Here is an 11,557-nt window from a genome sequence, read left to right as displayed (position 1 = left end):
TTGCCTAAATAGATCAAAGTGCAGAAAAAGCTGTAAACTAATCCTGGGTTCTGGTAATCTGTGGTCTGGTCGATTTTTTTTTTTAAAGTCATCATTATGAGGTATTTTATGCCTGTCCGTATTGTTCTGAGAAAAACAATTCATATCATTAAACTGATGCTTGCAGACTTCCTTAAATGTACACAGACACATTTCATGTGATGTCATTTCATGTACAGCAACACCCTAAACACAATCCTCAAAGCAACTTACTAACTCATCTCTGTCCATTCTGCCGTGTTAATGGAAGCAGACCGCACATCCAGCCTGCTTTAAATCCCCCTATTCAGTTCGAACTGTTCGCTAATGTTTTCCATCAATTTACTAATGTTCCTTTGCCACAAAAGGCCACAAGTCAGCAGCCCCTAAAGGGCCCCTCCTCACACATTTTCACAACCTCAATAGCCCATTAGGTTGCATTAGAGCCTCTTCTGGTGGGATATCCTGACTTCATGGCATAAAAGTAAACTTCCTCAGTTACCTTTTAAGTCTCTGCATATTACCACACATTTTACATTACAAACCATCTCTAATGCACCCATCACATTGTTACCACATCTTACTACAAGAAACTCTTTCCAACTCATTGAATGTATGACAGGCTGCTTTGAATGGTTCTTGTCCCATGGCACCAAGAGTGCTTGAAGGTTTTAGCTTTCAAGAAAATATTTGTTCAGATTTTCCATATGCCTCTAAGAGTTGGTCCTTGTTACTAATCTGAACTGTAAAGTTCATAGGTGAAATCAGGTGGAGAAGATTTTGTTTTGAGGTAGTCGCATCATAAAATATAAATTCATTTTTGTTTGTATGACAATTTCTTTGTGATAACAATGATTCCCAAGAATCATTGTTAAACAGTGGGAAAGTCTGTTAATTTCCCCCTGGAATTGTGCCACATTTGTAAGCCTGTGTGGGTTGAGCAGAACTGAGAGGTGAGGTAGTTCCCAGGAAAAACACATCAAATCCTTTCTGCAAAGACTACTTACATTTGTCAAGATATTTTTTCCCACATTCACTTTGCTAACCTCCCATTCATAAGATGGCACCAAATAACCAGCAGCCTCAATAGTCTTTGAGGGAGAGCACAGGCAAAGCCAGCAAATAAAAGAGCCACATTTGTTGAAGAAATATGGATAAGAATTTGTTGGTGTCCTGGACTGGACTAGAAACATGTTCAGGGTGTTTCTACTAAAGGAACTAGTAAAATCCATGTACAAAGCAAACATATTCATTGTATTTCCATACAGTAGTGAATGTAGTATTTTTCAGGTAATAATATAATGGTTGTGTAACACTGACCTAAAATGGATTAAGTTGTTGGCTAAATGAATATTATTCTTTTTTTGACATTTAAAAATTTCACAATAATGAATAGAAAACAAGTAGCTCTTAAAGTCAACATATTGTTTGCTTATATATTCATTAACACACACCATTGACACACCACCTTTCCTTTAAAGTCGGGGTACATTACATGAGACTGTCAGAAAAACTCCCGTCTCATTGGACTACCTTCTTTGGATCACTATTAGAAAATCAGTAAGCTAACAAGTAGAGCACTGAGCTATTTTCACTCCGGAACCTTCAGCCCTTTGACCCTCATCATCTGCCAAGGAGTTCTTAGTTTCGACTATCCTGTTTCAACAATCACTGACAAAAGAATTGAATTCATCATGGTACTTTGTTTTTGCCGTCCCCAAACCCTTAATCTTTTCTTGTCAAGACAATCTTCACTGAATTTTCCAGAGCGCTGTCGATAATGTGTCTTAAGGGCTCCTCTTATTAAATTTCAGCATTTTAACAGATGGCCCACAATGTGTTCAAGCATATCATCAAGCTGCTGAAGCAAACCCACTCCACATCTCCAAACTTGTGCAACAGCATATGGATTGGACCTTTGGACATGACCTTTACTTTTAGCACAATAACCATCTGTTACTGATCTGATTCTGGGATTCAATTTTACTAAAGTGATCAGCACTTATAAGGTAGATGAATAACAGAAACAGATCAAAAGAATTACTTTATTTATGAGAGGATGACCATACAAACACAGCTGAAGAAATTTAAATACTGCAAAAAAAAACAAAAAAAAAACTTTTGTCCTTCCTTTTGGAAAGTGAAATTTATATAATTATATTAATCATCCTGTCATGATGTGTAGAGGTGGACCCAAAGGCAGCAGGCAAGAACGTGGTATGATTGAATATTTAATGAAGCAAAATCAGAAAGATGGACATAAATTCAGACAAAAAGACTAAATAAACCTAAAGTGACAAGAAAACTAGAAACATGACAGGGGGAGCTAGAAGGATTTAAGAAGTAACCTAAATAGGATTACTAAAGGAAGATGGGCATGGATGCAGACATAACAGAACTCAATCTAAGGTAACCAGATAAGAAAACTAGGCACACTATGAGGCTAGAAGGACCAACAAAGAAATACCTTTATATCCTCTATTCCTAATTTGTTTTTAATATGTCTGAGAATGTTTCTTGTTGTGTTTGGGAGCTTGTGTGATGTGAGGGGTTAGCTGCAGTTCCACAGTGCAAGTGCAGGTCAAATACAAGTTCAGTTCGTACATCAATACAGTTTCTTTGATGTGTGTGTATGTGTGGGTGTGCGTGCGCGTGCCCACTTTTGAGAGTGCAATTTTTTGTGTACACTTTTGAGAGTGCACTCTCAAAAGTGTATTTGGGTTGGGTAGTCTCCTGTGAACCTTCCCTCAAGCCCCTATCTCGCTCTCTCTCTCTCCCTCACACCTGCAATCAGTTTGCCAATGAGCCCAGTTCTTTGTTTCAGCAATCCAGTCTCTGAGCTCCTCTCTTTCAGTCTCTCCTTGCTGGTTTCTCCCTTCATTTCCTTGTGCTTTCCTGTTTACTCCTCATGCCTCTTGACTGGATGCCCTTGGACTCATTTTGTCTTTTGCCCAGCCTCCTGTGTTTTTGTGAGTTTTTGTAGTTTATCATTTTTTTCATTAAATCATCAAATTCAGTTGCTGCCTCAGGTTCTCTGCGTTTGGATCCTACAACTACACCAACCTACAAATGACACAAGAATTAAACTCATAGATTCAGATTGTAGCTATCATAACACAACAGTTAATCTATGAAGATTATTCTACACAAAATGTATTAATAATGTCTTAAATTCAAATGGTAAAAAACTATCTAAAAATGTTAAATCAGATTTAATAGTATTCTCATTTGTAATAAATAAATGTCAAAATTCAAGATTTATGGTCTGTGTTATAATTCAAGCATCTATAAAAACACCTTTAAACTCTAAATTCTGCCTTAAGTTTTAACAAAATAATTAAAAGAAAAAACCACAAAGAAAGCCTTATGGTTAGAAATTTAATAACTTAATAAGTTAATAAGTTATCACAGATTCTGGTCTTGTATTTACTTTGATACTAAAATATGCAGTGTTGCACACCACTACTAAAGGAAACTGCCTAATACATGTAAGAACCACTGAATTTGAAGCACTGTGTTGAAGAGAGGTACATGTGTACATTCTTCTTCTTCTAAAAAAAAAAAGGTGCGTGCTGTGGTGGCGCAGTGGGTTAGCACGCCCCACATTTGGAGGCCTTAGACCCGCGGACGTCGCAGGTTCGACTCCCGGTCCCGATGACCTTTGCCGCATGTCCTCCTTCAAAAATGGCGCCGGCTCAGCTGGCTGCCTGCAGACGCAGCTCCTGTTGTGTGTGTTAATCTGTGTATAGAAAATTCTTGCTGTAACTGTGAAATAATTTCCCTGCTGGGATGAATAAAGTAATTCTTCTTCTTCTGAAATTAAACCTTTTTATTTCATACTTAAAATCTGAAAAATCAGTTATGTTATCGTGTAACATAATTGATGTAAAAAGTTCTGACACCGGTAAAAACTTGCAAATATGGATTTGACTCTCTGCTGTTTTTAATTTATTATTTATTGAGTCTGAAATAGTTTCATTCATTAATTGGAATATACGTATTTGAAAAAACTACTTTATTCTCTAAACAGAGAAGAATTTCCATTTTGTGTTCAAGAAACAAATTACTTTCGGTGTATAACTTAAAATTGACAGAAAATATACATTTCAGAGGAGTTTAAATTCACCCGATTAATACAGGACTCTGTAAATCCTCTGGAAGGCCGAGCACCTTCATTTCTCTTAATGGGCTGGTTTCAGGCGCAGATTTTATCCCTTCAAACTCTTATTTTTTCTGTTTCTTGCAATTAAAACAACAGCAGCATCAACTGTACCTGGAAAAGATTTCAGAATTTTAACTACACCTTATGATTAGAAAATTTTTAACTGCTCCTCTTAGTCTCTGTGACTTCAGAAGCTGAAGTAAAATTTGCATGGTGTGCTGCTGACCCCTAGTGATTGCCTTCAAACCACAGATGAAGATGATTTTATAGCAGTAAATCAGATGTAAATGCTATCCTGAGTAAACTAATACATGCTGTCTGTTAGATTCAGGCTCTCACATTTCACCAGCTCTACCCTGTACCTCTTTGTTCTTTTGGTCTGGGGAGATACACTCACCCACCCACCCACCCACACAAATACACATACACACACACCCGCGCCCACGCACACACCCCCACACGCGCGCGTACACGCATAAAAGGCTGAAGGTCACACAACAATAGAATTAAAATATGTACATATATCAGTGTGTTCTATGATCCATTATCTACTCTGTGTTCTGAAGCCCCCAGGCAGTCATGGCATAACTTTCAGTGACACTCGGCTCAAAGAGTTCTACCAATTTCCAATTGTGTCAGTGTACTTCAACGAATAGCATAAGATGGCCTCCCATTGCATGTGAGGGTTCACTCATTCTGTCTGGTTTCATTTTGAGGGGTGGTAGATAAAAGACAAGATGCCTCAACACAAATCAAATGAGGTTCATGAGACATACATGACATTGACATTAATGAATGACATTCACCAGCGCTCACATTACACATATGCAAATCAACGAGTAGTTCCTCGTAGATTTGCATTCCTCGTAGATTTGTGTATGTGTAATGTGAGCGCAGAGGAGAGATGAGCAGAGAGATAATGAATAGCAGCTGTTTCCAGCAGCATGTTGGCCTTCTCTGTCAATAAGTGAGGCCCCCACTGGCTAGCACTTAGCCATTCTGGAGTCACTTAATACAGAGGTTACTGACCCTGCAACTGCATAATGTCTGGTTACATAATGCGCTTGAATTACAAACCGGGATGTTGGTGGATCTTCTTGCTTTTCTTCCACATCTTTTTGAAAGACTATTGACCAAGACCTCCAGTGAAAGGAGAAACACTCAGAGATTGAAGTTTATTACTTGATCTGGCCTGGGAGCTACATTATTGATTATTGAAGGGTGGTCCTTCTGGACAGTGTCATCTCTCTCTCAAACACACATTGACATACTTTTATTGGTAAGCAGATTTTCCAACAAAGTATCTTTTAACCTATATTCATAAATTATCCATCTGAATTTTTGGCGCACAAATTAACAGGATGCTTGTAGTGAAATTACTGAATGTGTGTAGATGGATGCGCGTGTGTTGGTGTGTATTCTGGCAAATACATTTTTAGAAAAAGTCACAAAAAATAAATATTTTGGAGCATGGTAAAACTCTAGTCATTGTTGAGGCACAGATGACCTGAGTCTCTGTTACATTGGTTGCTTAGCTTGTTTTTTACAATAACAGTGAGTAGTGAGCACTACAGATGATCTGCCTTAGTGAGACTGCAGCCAGAAAGTGTTTGTCATGGGTCAGCTCATATTTCAGTTGTGTTTAGAGTTGTCAGTTTAATGTGAAATTCATGTAATAAAATTCAGTTTCTCCTATTTTTTTTTACACCAATTCATTTTATTTTTCTCTCTACCAGCTGAGCATTTGAACTCTGTTAGCCCAGCTCTATTATTTGAATTTTAACTTGTCTTTAAATTGTAGTTGCATTTATTCAGGGATATTTTGCTGAAAAAAATACAACAGAACTGTGAAATAAAGCAAAGTGTAGTTTATTTTGGCTTGCATGTGAAAACAAAAAGTTCACATTTCAATATTATATCCCGAAAGTAGGGCATTAAAGTAAAATTATGGAGCTGTGATATCTACTGAAAAAAAGCCAAAAATAGTGAACATATCAGTGTCTCAATAACATGCCTTAGCAATGACTACTAATTCTCACTCTTTCTGAGTGAAAATTAGGCCCTCAGGTCATTGCATGATTCATGGCATGATTAAAGTCAGAATATCAGATTTTCAGGGACTGAGAAAACTGTAGACAAAAAATATCCACCAGAAACCATCTTCAGTTTTGCCTTAAACTCATTCAGTTACTGTTTTGTCCAGTAGATGTCACTGGAACACAATGCATCATGTATTGATGTGTCAGAAAAAACGTTGTTTTACAGTAAGGTCAAATTCATATTATTTCCAACTCAAAAAATACTGAAAATGTTTGTATTTTTACACCATTTATATTTTAAGATAAATAACAAGTGTAATTTTTCTTCTCTTGCCTGAATTTAAAAAGACAAGAAAGTATATTTTTCTTGTCATACTTGGCAACTGTGACAAGAATAAAATACTGCATCTGAGGAGGAAGAAATTCTTGCCATTTCACAAGGACATTTTTGAAAATAGTTTGAAAATGGCAGGACAGGACCACACCTATGAATGCATGTGCTTGGTTGGGTTCTAATGAAGCATCAAAGATCCAAACCATGTAGAACAAATGCAGTCTGTCATTCTTTTGTCTTCATAAAGACATTTTAAAAAGCCCTCAATAGCATCTAGATCTGCATAGCTTTTTCATTGGGATGGCCTGAAGTTCATTTGTAAATTTATCTTACTGAGAGTCAAAAAAGAAAACAAACACATTTCCCCTCACTTTTGTAAGGATGCAGAACAGAAGTCAAATTAGCTTGATAAAGCTAAGGTCAGAAGTATTCACAGCTTGTTGACATTTAAACACTTCTACAGAGAAAGTTGCATATTTCTCTTCAACCTTGTTTCAGACCTCCAGATATATGAGATTCAAAGTAAAAAAGGAAGATGCATGTGTGTGGGCGTGTGTGTGTCTGTGTGTTTGCATATCACACCTACTCCTACAAAATATGCAATCAAACCAAAATTGTTATTTAAACAGTTTTTTTTTCTTTTTTCATAAAATTGTTACTATTAGCATTTGTGGTTTTACTGTTTCAATCATTGGAATTGCAGTCATTCCCAAAATCACACAATGTTCAAAACAATAAGGCACAAAGACAAAGGTATAAAAAATAATTTCCATTTAATTTTTTCCAAAAGATCATTTTAAGAAATGCATCCTAAAGCAAATATCTCAAATTGTACTAAAAAGGACCCAAAAGAAAATGTCAGCTAAGGCATATCTAATTAATATTAACAAAAACTAAAATCCAACAATGAACACACCGGGGAACTTTACACAAAGACTAGCTTACAAGGCAAATGTGAGAAGGGGAGCAGAGAGCAGGCGAGGGCAAACACTGAATAGGGAACTGATTCAAGTCAGGAAACAAAAAGTACAACACGAATGTTAAAATAAAACACAAAACAGTTTCCAATCTGTAGAATATAGAAATCCCAATAGCTCATAAAAAGTCCTCTCCTCCAGCCATTTCTTTCAGGCTCAGCAAAAATAAAGACAGTTAATGATCTAAACAAACAGTCGAGCTGATTATCAAATGTGTACAGCCATATTAGGAAACATCAGAAAAAAATGAAATCATAAATAAATGTGCTGTTATGACAGAAAACGTATTTGTATAAATCCTAACTCTAAGAAATGGCTGGAGAAACCTCGACAGTTCTCATTAAGGTTCAGATTGTACATCTAGATTCTAGAAAGAATATTTGAACTTCTTGGAGGGGAAAGATGTCTTTCTGCTTCCATTTTTATCTCTGACAATTAAAATATCTCTGGTTGGGCGTGTGTAACTTTTTGAATCTCTTTTAAGAAAATTAAGGTGTGGATGCGTGTGTGGGGGTGTGTGGGCGTGTGTGTGTGTGTGTGTGTCACAGTTATTTGTGACACTGTGTGGTCAGGTCTAAGGCCTTGGCAGTCTGATAATCAGACACGTTTGTCAGCATTCCAGAGGGCAGTGTTTTGACTGCATGGAATGTTGAAGCTGATGTTGCTCCGTTTTCATTTCAAATGTAAAACCTGCCTACGCTCTAACAACTTTTTATTCATGACTTGTTCCTCTACTCATTTTCTTTTAAATGAGTAAGAAAAAAAATCATGTGATACAGATGTCTAATTTATGAAGCAGACAAGTGGAATATTAACCAAGTCCTTCCAACTTTCAAAGTCTTGAAAATTATATTTGATTTTAGAGAGTATCTTTTGAGAAGACAAAAACAGACTTTATTGTCATCCAATTGAAATGTCACTGCAAGGCTCCAATAATAATAAAACAAAGAAATAGTAACAAAAGGAATTAATAGAAATATATACAATAAAGGGTTTAAAGGGAGTTTAATAGTCTAATGACATGAGGGATGAAGCTGTTGTGGAATCTGGTTGTTCTGCATTTGAAGCTGCTGAACCTTTTCCCAGAGGGCAGCAAAGAGAACAGATCATAGTGAGGGTGGAAGGGTCTTTGTGATTGGCTGAGCCCTGAACAGGCAGCGACTGGGAGTGGTGTCAAGGATGGAAGGAAGCTCAGTCCTGATGATTCTCTCAGCTGTCCTCACCACTCTCTCTATACGTTGCCAGTCAGAAGTGTTAGATGCTCCAAACCAAACAGAGATGCTGCTGGTCAGTTTGTTCTCTATTCTCCCTCTGTAGAAAGTGGTGGAGGGGGGAGGTTTGCTCTTCTCATTCAACGTAAGAAGTGCAGACATTGCTGAACTTACTTCACCAGGTTTGGAGGGACCAAGTATAAGTGTCAGTAATCTGTATCCCCAGGAATTTAATGTTCCTGACTTGTTCCACTGCGGCATCATTGTGTGACTTGGGTGATTTTTCCTGAAATCAACAACATGAAATGTTGTCTAATCCTGAATAGACATTCATGATTAGATGGTTTGCATCACACCAGTCCACAAGATGTTTCAGATCCTCTCTGTAGACCAGTTCATAGTTGTCCCTGATGAGACCCACTGCCGTCGTATCGTCCGCATAATTCATATTGAACCTGGCATAGCAGTCATGGGTCTTCAGGGTGAAGAGCAGTGGGCTCAGTACACAGCCCTGGGTGGAGCCAGTGCTGAGGGAGATGACCCTTAACGTATTTTCACCAACCCTTACAGATTGAGGTCAGTCTGTGAGGAAATGGAGCACTTTGAAAGACACTGTTTTAAAAAACTGAGACATGCAATGTGAATATGGATGTAAGTGAAAAAACCCATTCTGAAGCATTTAGCATGATGTACTCTGTGTTCAGAGAATTGAGGAGTCAGTCCTGTCATTCTTCCTAACATTTCTTAATCTTCAGCTTCAACAAGAGTAACTTTAATGTATCTGGGTTTTTATGCAGACTGCATAAGGATTCACTCTGCTGGGATAATTTCTTCCTAGAATTTAAAAAGTCTGTTTTTGACTGGTCAGATTAAACTTCTTAGCTAAGCAGTGTGGTTTAATGTTTTTTGTTTTTTTTTATAATACAGACAGGATTCTAACTATTAACTACCTGTAAATAGATTCCCTTCATTAAAAATTCAAACAATCCCTTTAAGTTGGTTTTTACAGGCTTTTGTTCCCTCTTGTCTTTCTAAAAACAAATAGGTAAAGTGCAACAGAAAGCCAACCGGATTCACGTAAAGTTGTGTCAGAGATAAAAACCAGTCCTTCCACAGGTCCACACCCAGTCAGATGGGTATGACCTGCCCAGTAGCTGGGACATACCACACATAGTAGATCCACATCGGATGAACCTGATGTCACACACCTCACAGGAAGGGACATCTGGTTTAAAAACTACAATCCTCTTTAATCTTTCAGTCATTTGGAGACTTTTTGATGAAAGTCCTTTAGCAATTTATGTCATGAAATTGAAAGGAAATTAATGGGGAAATGACAACAAGACAGAATTATTGGCACAAGATCAAAATCATAAAGTTTGTACTAAGCTGGTTTTGGCCATGATACCATTTCCTCTTTCAGTTAGTGGAGACTTATACAAATATTACACTAGCTCCACCCACACCTGCATCATTCAGATGATACTCGTCTGTCCTGTTCCTGCTATGTGACCATTTTGAAAACAGCATTTAGATCACAAGAACCATTTTGAAGTTCTTATTTTTGAGAGACTTCGTTCCCTATATGTGTTTTGTTTTAGAGGAACTATGGTTGGCTTTTAAATTCCTGCTTTTGCAGGATTCCTTATTAGTTCCTACATAGTTGTTTTCAACTTTCGAATAGAATCCAGCAATTGGCAAATGTTGAATGGTCAAGAAAGTTAAGCACTCTTTAATCAACTGGCATATTTAAAATGTATTTGCTGTTCAAAATAGCTTCTTGCTCTAGAGGAATAATTGAACCACCGTTACCAGCTGACAGCTGGGGATAGAAATGTTAAAATGAGCTACAAAAAAGTAGATGGACTGGAAATGATTGATCACCTAGGATAGTTTTGGTGAAAACTGAAAATATACATATACTGAAGCATAATCCTATTAATTTCTTCTGAGAAATGTTTTAGGACATTATGAAATAGTTAACAAAATGTCTTTTAAACATTTATTATTCAGTTCAATTCAGTTTATTGACATAGTGCCAGTTCACAACAAATGCCATCTTGAGGCATTTACAAAAAATATGTTCCAGTTGATCCTAGTTATCATACAATACAATTAGTTATTCAAAGTAGCTTTAAAAGTTTCTATCTAAGTAAACCCAGCAGTCTGCATACAGTCATTAACTCGCAGAACTCTGTAACATGCTTTTTGGCAAAGCATTTATTAAGTAAATTAAAGGTATTTAATGTATCACAAACTACAACAAAGTAGTTGTAGTTTATGATGCAGTTTTCAGTTTTTCTGCCTTGAATGAAGTAAAATCTGTGTCTTAAGTCTGTTGAGCTCCTTTGAAGGTGCACACAAACACCCGGGCCCTGGTGCCGACTGGTACTGAGATGATTAGAACTAAGAGCCTGGAGGAGAAAGCCAACTGAGTAAAAAGAGAAAAAGAGGGGGGCAAACAGCTTATACACACACACACACACTTGGTGATGTGGTATGCAACCATTTCCAAACGTCACTGTGAACCAGTTGTTACTCCTGTCTTCATCACAATTAAGTTAATATTTAAGTAACAAAAACTAAGATGTAACTCAACTTTGTTTTGTTGAAAGCTATAGAAATATACAATAACATTGGACTGCAAATACTTGAAAACTAAACCTTAAAAAGCAATACTCCGTCTGTTTAACAGCAGACCATAATTCTTAAGTATTGTGGGGGTTTTGTTTGTGTAAAATTCCATAAAACTGCTATTCAGTTTTCTATGCTAAAACCTGGTTGGATCCCCTTTTGGCTTCAGAACCACCTTAATT

The sequence above is a fragment of the Xiphophorus couchianus genome, chromosome 2 (genome assembly GCF_001444195.1).
Source record: "Xiphophorus couchianus chromosome 2, X_couchianus-1.0, whole genome shotgun sequence".
NCBI lineage: Eukaryota > Metazoa > Chordata > Actinopteri > Cyprinodontiformes > Poeciliidae > Xiphophorus > Xiphophorus couchianus.
Note: the sequence above shows the minus strand (reverse complement) of the source record.